The sequence below is a fragment of the Augochlora pura genome, chromosome 11 (genome assembly GCF_028453695.1).
Source record: "Augochlora pura isolate Apur16 chromosome 11, APUR_v2.2.1, whole genome shotgun sequence".
Taxonomy (NCBI): domain Eukaryota; kingdom Metazoa; phylum Arthropoda; class Insecta; order Hymenoptera; family Halictidae; genus Augochlora; species Augochlora pura.
The window spans coordinates 4481163-4496234 of record NC_135782.1 but is presented as its reverse complement, the minus strand read 5'-3'; positions in this window follow the sequence as shown (position 1 = coordinate 4496234).

Here is a 15072-nt window from a genome sequence, read left to right as displayed (position 1 = left end):
TAATAGCATATAACACTGACAATTTATTTCACAAAATATAATACTGTCTGTAAAAATATATAATAATATTATAATAATATTAATCGAACTGACGCATATAATTCTATAATAACGACAAGACTGAATTTCTTTAAGCTTCCAACGTTTTCCGTTTTAACATAACCTCGAATAAAGAAGTTAACCTAAAAATATCTCATAGAAACATATTTCTAACATCACTAGCTCTAAAAAAAAATTATTTTTACTTCTAGTATTAATAAAAAAATCTAAAAAACCTACTCTGAAACGAGATGAATAAATCAGAAAAGGTGAATTCGACGAATTTAGTTTAATAAAATTAAAATCTCGGATAATTCACGAAACGAACAAACAAAGAATCATCGTCGATTATAAACCTTCCTCGCAGCTTCGAAACGCGTCGGTGTTAATTTCCGCAGGGACGAACGAGCCGCAGGATTTACGAAGCGGGCAGAACCGTGGCAGAAGAACCGTCCGCGAAGAATAACGAGTACACGCGGTTGGTGGCGAGGCCCGCGCGTGTAGGTAAAGAGGATGCACTGTATAACGTCCCTATAAAATGAGTAATGATGTAAGGTGGGTGTAAAGTGAAGCGGCTATTGATTCGTAGACGCGTAAATGACACGTCTATCGGCTACCGAGGCCACCAGTCATGCTGAGGTTTTAACTCTTAGCACGCCGGTGAACCCCCGAACCTCACTCAACGACCTATACACGGATGATGATAAACGGTCCACGCCGACGGTAGCCTGCGGTTTACAATTACCCAGCAATATTTTTTCGTACGGACCGCATTAAGAACGGCCTGGTGGTCTCGCGCGATTCGAGTGCCACGCACGGAACTCGATAACACACGACAGCGCGTTTCGCTGCGCGCCACGATTTACATCGGCTCAGATCTACGTCGGAGACGCCGCTGAGAAGTGGCGTGTGTAAGCAACATCGACAGTCTATTTGTTAGAAACTTATTGGGATCGGTTCCGCTCGATTCCGAGCTCAATCAACATCGATCTTGACCAAGCGGAAACGTCGACGCAAGATGGAGTAAATTAATAAAATATGTGATCTATTTGTTACAATTTTATCTATCTGCTTGATTTTTGATTTCGTTAATATTTGAGTAAAATAAAAATATTCAGGATAAAAGTGAATTAATTCGAGCAGTATTCTCTTGAAAAATACGAATAGTTCAGAACAATAGAAAGATAATTTTTAGGTTAGAATTAAATCAAAGACTTCTTTAAATTTACTCATAGACTAAAGTCTTCTATAAATTTACTCGTAAATTTTTATTTAATAGATTAATATTACTTACAGTAATTATTAAATTTTATTTATTTTACTTTAAATTTACTCGTAGACTGAAAAGTCTACAGTAAATTTAGTAAAGCATAGTTTAGTTAAAAATTTTGATTTCAGAGCAAAGTAGTGAAGACCTCGGACTCAATTTTTGACGAATCGTTAAAATCAGCAATCGCGCGGTATTCGGCGATTAAACGAAAAGAGAAGGACAGAGGCGCGCGACGAAACGATAGGAAACGTGTTTACTCCTATCCCGACGTGAAATCCAATCAACGTCTCCATTGCGACTTGACCTTACGAAAATTGGGTCGAGGATCCACGGGGGAAGATTAATGCTCGCGCTGATTAGTCTCGGGGTCTTCGAAACGAGCGGCTCTTCGACCATTAGCCGTCCTATGATCTTTGTCCATTCGGTCGGGTAACATTAGATTGTTCATAAGACAGGCATAAAATCATTTTAGCTGGTACCTCTCTCTCTCTCTCTCCCTCTCTCTCTCTCTCTCCCACCGACACCTTCGAATCCACGCAACTGATTGACATTTATTAATTATTCTCCGGGGCCGCCTCGTTCAATTTTTCTTCGTGGAAACTTCGAACCCCGGATGCAATTTATATCGCGGGATTTCGTCGATATTTTTGTTTCTCTCGGAAGATTGTTCGTTCGTCCACCCCCATACCATAGTTTTGATACGGCGCGTCTCGTCTGTGACGCGTCTGTTGGTCAAAGTGAGGGTGGTGGCTAAACAGGTGCGCTGATTCTTTGCCGGCTCGCAGTCGCTTGTTGCGCGGCGCTTTCGCCGTTTATCAGTTAGGGAGCGCAAGGTTTGTTTATGCATGTTAACATGGCGTCGGACTGTCTCACCCATGAGCTCGGTTGATTTATAGGCGGAGCATCTGACAGTGCGGATACCACCCCCGAAACTCGTCACGCCAGCTGTTCCATACGGCGAAGGGGGTACGGGAGTAACCTTGTCGAGCACCATCTACCATTACCAACTATACTGATACAGGATAGGTAGAACGACACTGTAGAAACCTACGGAAGATCTATAGATCTTTGGAGTCATGTGACCATATTGCTAAAGATAAGAGGATCTCTGCTTTGTCGACTACTGGTAATAAAGTTATTTAATACACTAACAATGGATTTTGTAGAAGTCTGAATTGCTAGCTATCAATAAAAAAAGAATTGTTATAAATATATTTGTAATAAAGGATTGATCAATTTTAATGAGAAAGCGTGTTACTTTTTTCAAATAGTTCTATGAGGACACTTGATTTGTGAAGTAACTATTTTTTAAGAATTATTTTATTATACTATCCTAATTATTTTCAAATTGCAATTTATTCATGCTATAGTGTCTTTAACTAGCTTTAATTTAAGCCCTTAAACATTCGAAAATGTTGACGCGAAATAATTCTAAAATAGATTCGAAGTAACTTCTTTATTAAGTAACTATAATAATTACTATTTCCATTATTTAAAAATTCCTGACGTATACAATCATTGCGATAATATTTAATACTTGTAGTATAAATTAAATATACAGCATATCGCTTCTAGCTAAAGTGCCAACTTTTCGAGAACTGTCGGTAACTTATCGTACTATCGTAATGATGGAGAACCCCATAAGATACAATGAGTCCATTATGAGGTTTTATGGTTAAACCCCATATGGTATACAGTTTCCTGTAATATCACTCTATGATGTCAGTTCTATTCATATACCTCGTTTATGCTTCTATGTTTAAAATACCTATGAATGTTAAAAAAGTTTCTAACAAGATAACAATAAATTCGTTACTTTTATCTATTCAGTTTCGTATTTTGTGTACAAAGATGTCACTCATTTTCCACAAAATCTATAGATCCTCTAACAAGCGATACATAAGGTTGAAACGTGCGAAATAAGGATACACGCTTTTATCATATAAAATATTTAATATAAAACAAAAAGAAGACGAAGGAAATAGTTCATCGAAATAGAAGAAAATTAAAGAAAATAGAAAGAACATAAAAATAAAAGGAAATTAAAGAAAATAGATAGATCATAAAAATAAAAGGAAATTAAAAAAAATAGATAGACCATAAAAATAAAATCTCGACAAAAATAACTTGAAAATTTCTCTTGTTAATTATTTAAAGGAACTACTGTATATCCATATCAAAAATTTTTAATTTCCTTATTAAAACGAATTGAAAACTGATCTTTCCAGACACATATTTTTAATAATAATGCATCGATGACCCGAGCGAAGTACATATTTTTAAGGGTGCTTGCAGATATTTCGAATTGCGAATGCAATCTTTCCCCGAAATTTTCGAATATTTCCAGGAAATCACAAGCCACATTTAGCGACGTGGACGCGAGTGGTCGCGCGGCCCTTCAAGCTGCACACCACCCCTACAGCAACATTTCATTCATCATTTCGTGTAGCGAGCAGTTCGCGGATTCTGCATTTGTTTCCGGACAGGGAGCAGCGTCGGCGACGCTTCATTCTTACGGGTTACTCCGGATACGTTGGGAGACAGGTCAAACCAGAGAGACACCGAAAAGCATTCGAAGCGTGCCAGCTTCCCTCCGACATTTCCGTTTCTCTCTATTTGTATTTGCCTGAATTTCGTGGCCCCGATTTTCCTCGTTAGCCCGAGATTCTCTCTCTTTCCCTCTCTCTCTCTCTTTCTCTTTCTCTTCGCTCTCTTCTTTTCCTGTCAGCTCGTCAACGAAGATGAAAAGGAAAATATTCGCGCATCCCCCTCTGGTTACAGCGGGGACGCCGCCCGTCGCGGAAGCGAAACATCGGCTGCTTTCATAACGCTACTTTAAAACAGAGGAAAAATGGCATGTTCTCGCGGGCACCGTTGTGCATGGTCGCCAAGGGTGCTCGTATCAAACGGGAGACGGGGACCGCATTCCTGTTTGGCCAGTGCATAGGAATGTTATTTACGCAAATAGATCTGGACGATATGAAAGTCCGGAGTTCTCAGCTCGAAATCAACCGTGGCACGTGATAGGTGGAGAGGAAAGGGGGTGGAAATTGCAGGGGTGTTCGTGTTATTTTATGGCTAAATTATTGTGTGAATAAGGTATTTTATGGCTAAATTATTGTATGATTATATTATTGTATAATTAAATTATTGTATGATTATATTATTGTATAATTAAATTATTGTATGATTAAATTATCGTATGACTAAATTATTGTATCGCCAATTTATTTTATGACTAAATTACTGTATCATTAAATATTTGTACGACTAAATTATTATACGCTTATGTTGTTGGCCTAATTATTTTACACTAGCGTTACTTTACACCTAACCTATTTTCCAATTCACTTGTTTCACAGTCAACTTAATTAACGCTCAAGTAAATTCATAATCGCATGATTTCTGTAAATTTACATTCATATTAATATTTAACTTGTCCGTTCAACATCCCGGCGCACATAAATTAGATTGCCATAACATATCCCGCATCGACGGTAAACGATAAAATGAAGCGGATGAAAAGTTCGCAGCTCGGAACGTTTCAATTTTCAGAGACTTTAAAACGCATCGGTATTACGGTATCGATAAACCGAAATTACAGAATATATAAAAGTTTCAGTCTATAAGGAATAATTAAAAGTTTAGCAGTCCGGAGGAAAGTTTTCCATATCGCGTATTCCAGTGCGGTATTACCTTCTTTCTTCTCCCCTTAACTTATCATTCTTTCTCAGCCGTGGAAACTTTCGCTAATTCGTTTTTATATGTGTAGAAAGAACGGTTCCAGTGGAAGTTTTTAAATACGAAAGAAAGAAGTTCAACTGGCTTATTACAGTCCGGCTAACGTTTGCGACTCGTTCATGATTACATCGATTGAAGCGATGAGAATTCTGCATTATTTCTTTCATTAATTTATGAGTGGGCAAAGCATAATTGAAATTTACACTTCGTCGAAGTTCCTAAATAAAAATAGAATGCGAAGTTTCTGTAATAGAATATGGTCGGCCTGCTTTTATTTAAAAATATAATTATTATTTCTTGACTGTACTTAACACTGACTGTAATTGCATATTTATATAAATTACTTTATACAATATAAATTAGAATAAGAAATGATCTACTCGGTGACCAACTATGTAGTAAAGACTGTTCTTCAACATAACCTATCAATCCCAAAAAACGCTGACTCTAATTGCATATTTAAATAAATTACTTTATACAATATAAATTAGTTAGAATAAGAAATGAACTACTCTTTGACCAACTATGTTGTAAAGACTGTTCTTCAACATAACCTATCAATCCCAAAATACTTGAAAAATCGAGCTGGTAGATCCATTCGCCTAGACAATACTACACAGGATTTGCGAAGTGTTTCTGTGCCGGACGGGTTAGAACTCCCTGTAGACCCCGGCGCCCAGGCTTTCGACAGAAAAAGGGAAGTTAGCTGCCTTGAATGCTCGCTCGGTTGACGATGTTGGACCATTGTAGTCACAGTGGTAGCTTCATATCGCAGGGTCGGCTGGCTTTTGAGGCCGGGGTGAGCCAACAACATTTCATCTGGTCGGACACTGGCCCACGCAGAGACAGCGGCGAAGCTTTAGAAAGCACCGTGGCCATGTGCCTAGGGCCTGTAATCTCGCCGTCAAATTGGTAGCGTGCTAAAATCGTCGAGCAGCACATCAGCTATGCGGGTTGATTGAACCTGTCGACCAGTCCTTCGACCAAAGTGGCCACATATACGCAGGCATAAACGAAAAGCCTCGGGTACTTCCTGCGGACGTTAAGGAGCATTCAAGTGCAAACCTGGGCTTTTGGCCCAGTGTTTGGGAATTAATCGAAAGAAATTAATTGCGCGCTGCGAGACCACGTTTTGCAGAGATACTTGCGTTTGGTCGAAGTAATGGTAGAAATTATTAGAAGACATTTTGTCTGTAATTTGTATAGTTAATATCTTTTTAAAGTTGAAACTATTTTAAGTGAATGGTTGAGATATTCTCTTCGACCCGTGGTGTTTTTATTTAACAATGTTTTAGATATTGTTTTAGAAGTTTAGACAATAATTTTTAATAGAGCTTTTAGGTTAGATGATTAGGCGATATATAGGTTAGGCCATAGCTGCCGACTGATTTATCCATAGCCGGCTATATCAAGAATTTATTTCCTCCCTTTTAACTATGTTTTGCTATTTAAATGCATAAATTTTTTAACAAGGTTTTAAAAATTGTTAAATTATTTTAGACAGCAATTGTTAATGGCGCTTTTAGGTTGAATGATTTAAAGTTTGTCATACTGGTTAGGCCATAGCTGCCGACTGATTTATCCTTACCCGGCTATACCAAGTATTCATTTCCTCCCCTTTGACTATACTTTGCTATTTAGATGCAAACGGATGTTGGCTTGATAGAACGTCCACCGCGCTCTGCGTCCCTCGAGATGCCGTGAAATTTGACTTTCAGCTCAATTTTTACCTCCATTATACTCGTGATTACCAAGACCGTTCCAAAATCCACCTTTAAGAAACGAACGCGATACGCGAAATACTGGTGGTTTAATAATTCTTCTAAAAATTTATATAAATCGATAAAAGCAAATATCAACCTCCATATAAATATGAATAACAAATACTACGTTTATTAATCGGATCATGTTCCCCGGGCTTACATCGAATACCTGGTTTTATATTTTCTTATTTTCTATTTTCACAATGTTGAAAGTATATGGATTTATGGAGATGTGTCTTATTCGAATAAAATCTTACTCGAATAAAATCTTACTGGAATTCTTCTTCGAATAAAATCTTACTGGAATTCTTCTTCGAATAAAATCTTACTAAAATTCTTCTTCGAATAAAATTAAATCGACATTCATCGAATAAAATCGTACTCGAACGAATTCTTCTTCAACAAAATTGATTCGACGCTGTTAAATAAGATTTCACTCCAATGTCATTATTTATTTCACAAATTCACCCCGTTCCACCATACATGATTAACTAAAATTTACCGTCATCGTAGCTAAGGATTAGGAACACGGAACACTCCGATCGATTAGATCTCTCCGCATGCACTGAGGAAACATCGCGGTGCGCGACAACGCGCGCCAAGACGGCAAGCCTTTCCTATCCTTTGTCAGCCGAAAAGCGAAACGGCGGAGCGTCGACGGCGGAGCGTCGACGGCGGTTGTACGAATCGAGGAAGGTTGCTCCGCGCTCGCGAGATTTAAAGGCGACGCCATCCGTTGTTTGGGATAATTAAATGTCTATTGGAAATTCGCCGGGCGCGGCTGCGGCGCGGCCTCGTCGACCTGTCGAGAGGTGATTGAATGCCTCGGCTTGCCTCTCGTTCACCATCTTGAATTACAGGTGTCTGCTACCGGCAGATCCATTCTGTCATCACAATGAAGTACTTTCCGACCGCCGGGGCGCCGCCGCCCGCGATCGGACTTATCGTCGTGCACTTAATTAATCAAACGATATCAGCGGCCGGGCGGAGTCCGGGCACCACCCTCTGCGACCTCTCTCTCTCTCTCTCTCTCTAACTCTCTCTCTAACTCTCTCTCTCTATGATGTTTTTACAGCCACGGAAATCTGCCGTTGACTTACATTTGTCATCCGTGAGACCCATTTAGGTATTTGGGCCCCGGTGTCGCGGCACTTCTGCTCGAAACTTTCGTTGATCGACAACCCGGCTAATTCTCGGCAATGAATTCCGCGCGTCGGTCGCGGCGCAACGTACCAATTTTCCCCATGGAATTTATGATTACGGTTGAAGCACGACTCTGTACGGAACAATCGGGGAAACTACGATGTTCCGATAATTGAATCGTTGAGTTAGTCGAACTGCTTCGGTATCTAGTAGGAGTGTAATGTAAGTGCTATGATAAATAGGGGATAATTTATGGCAATGTAAGTGGGATAAGCTGAGAGTGTGTTAGTATTGTATAAGGAGAATAATATAATTATTCTTTAATAATATAATTATTCTTTTATTAAGGAGAATAATATCATTATATAAGATAATATAAATTATTTTTGTACACGTTGGGATTAATATTATCATACGATTATATAATATAATATAATGTAATTAATGTAATACAATATAGGTGTTATAAAGGTTACATTTTCATGTAGGGTAGATGCTCTATTTTTATACCCCCGGATTAAAAAGGGATATTAACCCTTTTCAGTCGAATGGTGACTCTGAGGCACCACTAAAATTACTCTATTGCGTTCGATAATTTTTATAATAATAAAATTGAGATTTAAAAAAATTGTTGAGTAGTGAGATTGTTGTTATAAATCGCAAGAATCAATTTCGTAGGTGTAAAAGTGCACTTTATTGTACAGAATAGAAACACTATGAACCAAGAGAATTATTACATATTTTTAGATGAAACGGCTTCGAGTGCAAAGGGTTAAAGGGTTAACGCGTGGCCCAGTTGTCGTCCACGTTTCCGTCTCGTCCAACTTCTACACGCTCGTCATACGTCTGCAAATGGGATTTCCGATGCGTCGCGAATTGTTGCAGTTTTTTTTTCCCACGGTGTTTCGGCGAACAATAAATTTCATCCCGTATCTCGAAAGTGTCAACGTCCCTAAACGTCTCGTCAAAAAAGGTTGTACGCGAAAAACCGGTACTTCGCAGTTCGACGCGACTACACGCGTTAACCCATTCCCCCGGCGCTATCGTTGAAATTCTGTTCGTCCCGTGTTATCGGATTTTTAATTGAAACTATTGGATACGCGGATTAATCGGTGAGCCCGTGGGCGCCGCGAATGTGTTGATCCAGGATCCTGTCGTTCGACGGGCGGATACACTTCGAACCGTCGAAGTCGTTGCCGACGTTACCGTCTTCGCGAGCATTGCCATTTTGGCATACTTTCCACCAGTTTTTAATGCGATATTCGCTTCAATATTCCAAATTTCCAAAATTTCGTTTTTTAGCATTTGCTTATTGAAAATTTCATGCTAGTCTTTTACCTATTTCCGCCCATAAATTTTCTATAGGATTTTTATTTGAACTCCGAGGAGGTGTATGTAAAAATTGGGAAACGTGGTAAAGTATCGAACAATCCAAGCAGTATGCTTCGGGTTGTTGTCGCGTTGAAAATAGTAGTCATCTTCCAGACCAAGCATAATCGCACTCGAGTGCAGATTTTCTTCGAGTATATTTTTATACTTTATCTTCTCCAAAATTCCATCGATAAAGACAAGTTTGCCCACTGCGGATGCCGCTATACAGCCCCACACCATCACGGATCCCTCCGCCGTGCTTTACACTTGGTTGTACATTTTTTAATTCTAGTTCTATAATAGTCTTCCTCCAATCTTTTCCTCCTCCGTCGCATCCGAAAATATTAAGTAAGATAATAAAAAGTTAATTGCAAAATTTCCCACTCATCCCTTGATTTCAACAGATTTCTCTTATAAGCAACGAGGGTACGAATACTTATGGGACTGACTGTGGTATCGTACTGTTTTTAGTAGTGGGATGAACCGGTCGGTAGCGTCATGGGTCAAAGAATTATATTATCGTTTGTGTCTTGCATAAACGAGAAAGTTATGTTGCGCGGTCATATATGAGGTGGCAGAAATGCGTCACAGTGTCATAGTTCAAAGGGCCGGATAGATAGGAAAGGTATGACGTGCGGTTTCGTCGTAGATGCGTCACACCGTCGTCGTCGTCGTCGTCGTCGTCGTTGTCGTCGCAGCCCGTTTCTTTCGCGGAGCTAATGCTCGGCGCTGGTCGCCGCTCACAATGGAAACGCAATATTTTTCGGAGCAACAGGGTGTATCGGGACCCGTAAAACTTGGCAAAATTCAACGTCTACGGCGCCGTTCTTTTTCCGCGGGTCTCTCCCACCCTCCCACCCACCCCCCGCGTACCCCCCGTTTTATAACGTCGCGCTCCGGCGAGGACGGCTTTGAATTATATACCCAGCGGCTCGCTTGCGCTGATAATAACGCGTCCCTCTCGCTTTGTGCCCGCCGCACAGTTAGCAGCCGTGTATCTTTGTTTCTTTGTTCGCCGGGCAGGATACGGCGGCCGGGACCCGGGCTGTTTCCAGAGCCACTTAAGGATATTGTTCCATGCGGTTCGGAGGGTATCGCGACCGCGCCGGGATGCTGCAACTTCGTCAACAGGGACATAAAGCTTGCCTTGCTCTCGCGCGGCGAAATATTTATCGTTAAACGACGGCGAACGTGCGACGCGACCAGCGCGAAGGATTTCCACCGGCGACGTCGACGGATTCGAATGGTCGATGCACCCGCCCCGCGGGGACAGCGCGAATTAGATGAAATATTTACTGCGATGTGTTTCGTATCGGCGATTCTAAAAAATTCACGAACAATTATTGTGGAACTGTGCTTGGGTTGCAGTTTATTTAGAATCAACGGTGTACTGCATTTGTTATTAATTTTAGTAGCTTGAAGTTTCTGGTTAAATTCGCTGTCACTTTGACAGATTAATCTTATGGTACAGTAGATATTTCTTCGAGAATTGTGCCAATTTAATTAACTAATACTAGTCGAATAATGTGATATTTTATGTAACAAAAATTAAGGGATGAAAAGTAGTGTCTGGCAAATTATGCTTGCAACCTAAATATTACCTTTTCAATGTTAATATAATTTAATAATGTTAATAAGTAAGTCAATATCATTCTAATTATTTGTATCTGATTTTATTCGAATTTTATTTAAATTATCAAAATTTCCTAACAAATACAATCTAACTCAAATAAATCTCTATAAATAACGCTACAGATATATTCATACCCAACGAACAATTTTTCCTCGACCAAGCTCCGCTATTCTCTGCTCGCGTCTAAATCCGTGCGACGTATCAGCTATTCGTCGATCGAATAAAATTTGCGCGACTCTGATTGTGGTACACCGTGGAACGCGCGGAAGTCAATTCCCCCGTCTTGGCGCGGAACGGCGAAGAAGTTCGAACGACCTGTGATAGGGTAACGTGGTATGATGCTAGGTGTACGCGTCATAGACGGCGGGGCCGGGTTGACAGGAAGATCGTAAAACGTCGTGGTAAGGGGTTACTAGTAGAGAGGCACCCCCGCACTGTCGGCATTGATGAATTGTTAAAAGCCCTGCTGCATATTCGACAGGAGAATGGCGAATACATGTTTTGTTCGGAGTGTGCAGCTGTGCCTGTCGAAAGCGTATCGTGACAGCCGACTCTCCGGCTCTTGGTACATTTAAAACCGTAGCCACCGATCCGCAAGCTAATTTCGAAGTCCGACTCCCCCGTGTATAGATATATATATACATATACATTTACGTGTCTATATACAGTCAGTCCCATAAATATTCGTACCCTCGTTGCTTATAAGAGAAATCTGTCGAAATCAAGGAATGCGCAGGAAATTTTACAATAAACTTTTTATTATATTATTTAATATTTTTGGTTGCAAAGGAAGAGGAAAAGTTTGGAGAAAGCCTATTACAGAACTAGAATTAAAAAATGTACAATGCAAAATCTTACATGCGTCCCTTAACCCTTTCGGTACGAGCACATGACGAGTCCTCCTTTATAAGAAAATATTTCCTAAGCGTTATAGAAAAACTGTGCTTAATAAAACGACATTTTTTAACAAAAGTGTTGCTTGTAACTTAAGAAATATTCAGAGGTACTTATATAAAATATTAAGAATTATTTGTATAAAATTCTGTTATTTATACCGGTCATCGCACGTCTGCCGGATATATCCGGCGCTCGTCCACAGCGGTCGTCGCGTGGACGCCGGATATATCCGGCACTCGTACCGAAAGGGTTAATTTCAACAAGTTTCTCTTATATGCAACGAGGGTACGAATACTTGTGCGACTGACTGTATCTATGTACCTATATGTATACATATCTATATATCTATATATCTATGTATCTATATATCTATGTATCCATATATCTATATATCTATGTATCTATACATCTAGACGGCTGGTGCGCGCACGCCCCTTTTCCCAGCGATAGTTGCTTATTAATGCAGAAAGTCGAGTTCTCCCGGCTCTCTGGGCAAATAAAAAAAACCTGTGTTATATGGGGGACGCATATACTCGGACGCAATCTGCTCCGTATTAAATTAAAATGGTTTAATATCCCGGCAAACCAAAGCGAATTCCAATCCTATAGGATCCCGTTCAGATGCCCGCTGTAATCGATTCAAAGGGAACCTGATACGCGCGCGGCCCCCGCTGGTATTTCGGTGTTTCGTTATGCCCGCGGTGGGTGTCGAAAATATTTGTTCCCGAAAATGGGGCCGGCATTTTCGGTGTTTCGAACACTTTCCCTGTCGTGCCGGCTACCTCGAGGATTTCACAAATTCGAAGTATTTTTAACAGATCGATACACACTTATCACACACTTATCGCTTCAGTTGCGATAATTAGAACTTTTCTAATCATTTCTTCGAAGGCCAAATTAAATTTTATGTATCCTGCTTCCATATTTAATATATTTAGTTTTATTTAATTTAAAAGTGTACTTGACTTTAATATAAAAGTTAAACATCAGATTAAACGTTTAGGTTATGTTCTAAATCTAGCATTATAATTCTAAATCTGGTGTTATAATACTAAATCTAGTGCCATAATCTATTTATTTATTTTATTTTATTTTATTTCTACATAAAATTAAGACATATTATTATCATCGCATAGATCTAAATATTAAAAAGAAATTCACCAATTTTCTTCTAACTATATAATCCTGTATATTATCTATCATTATTCATTGAACATTAACAAAGCCTATGTATAAGCTTAACTGTGACTCGCAGCGTTTTTCCATAGAGTCACTGATTTATCAGCTTAATTACCTTTGAAGTAAGAACGCGCCTCTGGAACAAGGAGTAGGCACTTGTTCTACGAAGTCAGAATTAGTTGCCTAGCCGTTTCCATTTGTCTGCTAGCCGATCTTTTGCATCGCCGAATTCCAAAGATCCAGAAGACTGTGTTCCTTAAATGTGTTCCTTGAATGGGCTCCTCGAATGTATCCCTTCAAAGTGTTTTGCGAACAGAACGAAGAAACTATCTAATTTCGCTCTTGTTAGCTCTTCTATCCATTACCCAGGGAATTTTCATCGATGCTCACAAAATTGAAAACAGAGCTTTCATTTGGAAAACTGGAACACGGCATTTTCCAAGCAATTTTTCTCGATTATTATACTATACTATATGTTTCTAGATATAGTTATAAGCTCGAAGGAACTTCCCATGAAAATTAAAAGCCCATAAAAAACACATTCTACGTTGAATATATTTTATATATATTTTTAAAATGATTTATGTGAATATTTATGTCGCTATTCGTGAAACTGATTTATTATTGTCAATTATAGTCGCGAGATAAAATAATTTCAGAGCGCTGTAATATAATTTTGGAGGTTACATTAAAGCACAAGTTCCTGTAAAATTAGCTAAATTCGTCGTCCGCTCGTATCGAAATAAAATATAGTGTAAGCAACAATCTTCATTTATTCTAATTTAATGTCGTTGAACACACGAGAAATGAACACCCATAAAAAATGTAATTACGACATTCCGCTAACGAACAAAAATGTAATTATGACGTTCTGCTGACGAATAAAAATGTAATTACGACTTTCTGCTGACGAACAAAAATGTAATTACGACTTCCTGCTTATAAATCGATGCTTCTGTTTCCTGTTTCCTTTTATTTAGCAAGTCGTTCGCAAGAGGGGGCAAATTGAGTTATTCTGAAATATTTCTATATTTGGTATATTTTATGCAATCGAAAATTATTATAGTCTCGTTCTTTACTAAATAGAACGTAAATAATTGATGATAAGGCGATTTAATAAATATTAAGAATTTAAGGTTACTAACTAAATATATATCTCTTGATAAATTTTTATTCGAAGATTCTTCGATTAATTTTATCTAATAAATTTTTATTCCAATAATCTTCAAATAAAAAGCTGTAAACAGACAAAGTTATTCGGAATGAACGAATAACTTTCTATTGAAATAAATCAATCAAAAGAACCTTAAAAAAAAAAATTACAACTAATTAACAACAATATGGCGCATTGCAATGGTCCACACGTCGACCACGTGACCGCGTACAAGGCGGTCGACGCGAATCCTTCGTACAAAAAAACAAGCGGTAAAAGTCATCCGCGGATCAAGGCTATCGCGCTTTCATCTGACACTTTGTTTATTTTCCGCGATAAAACCGGCGCCGTCGAATGTTGTACGACCGCAACAACGCGTGGTAAAAATTTTCATCAGCCGGAACACGGCTAAACCCGTCGGACCGCGGCTTTTTCGTGTACGCAAACACGTCCCCGGCGTTTAAAACTGTTCTTGGACCGCGCGCGAATAGATCGTACACACACACACACGCACGAGCGCGCGCACACGGTTGGACGAGATTCGCAACATCGGCTGCCAATCCGCATGTTAATTTCCGTGTCCGTTCCCTGGAGATATCGGTTTCGAACGGTCGGAATAGAGACGCGTCCCCGCGTAGGAACCCGGGGCACCGGGCGTTATGCATACGTGATCCCATAGTTAAAAGTTATCACTTGTCAAGGTCCGATTCGGATTTGTGTACGGAATCTCGCGAAATAAAAGAGAGAGGGAGTGAGAGGGGTGTGCAAAAATATAACTGACCGTTTGATAGCTTTATACGTTTCATCCGGCCGATAGCACACAGGTGTGTCGAGGTGCACAATAATTCCCGTGGGCAGGATAAAAAGGGTAAACTTTCGGTGG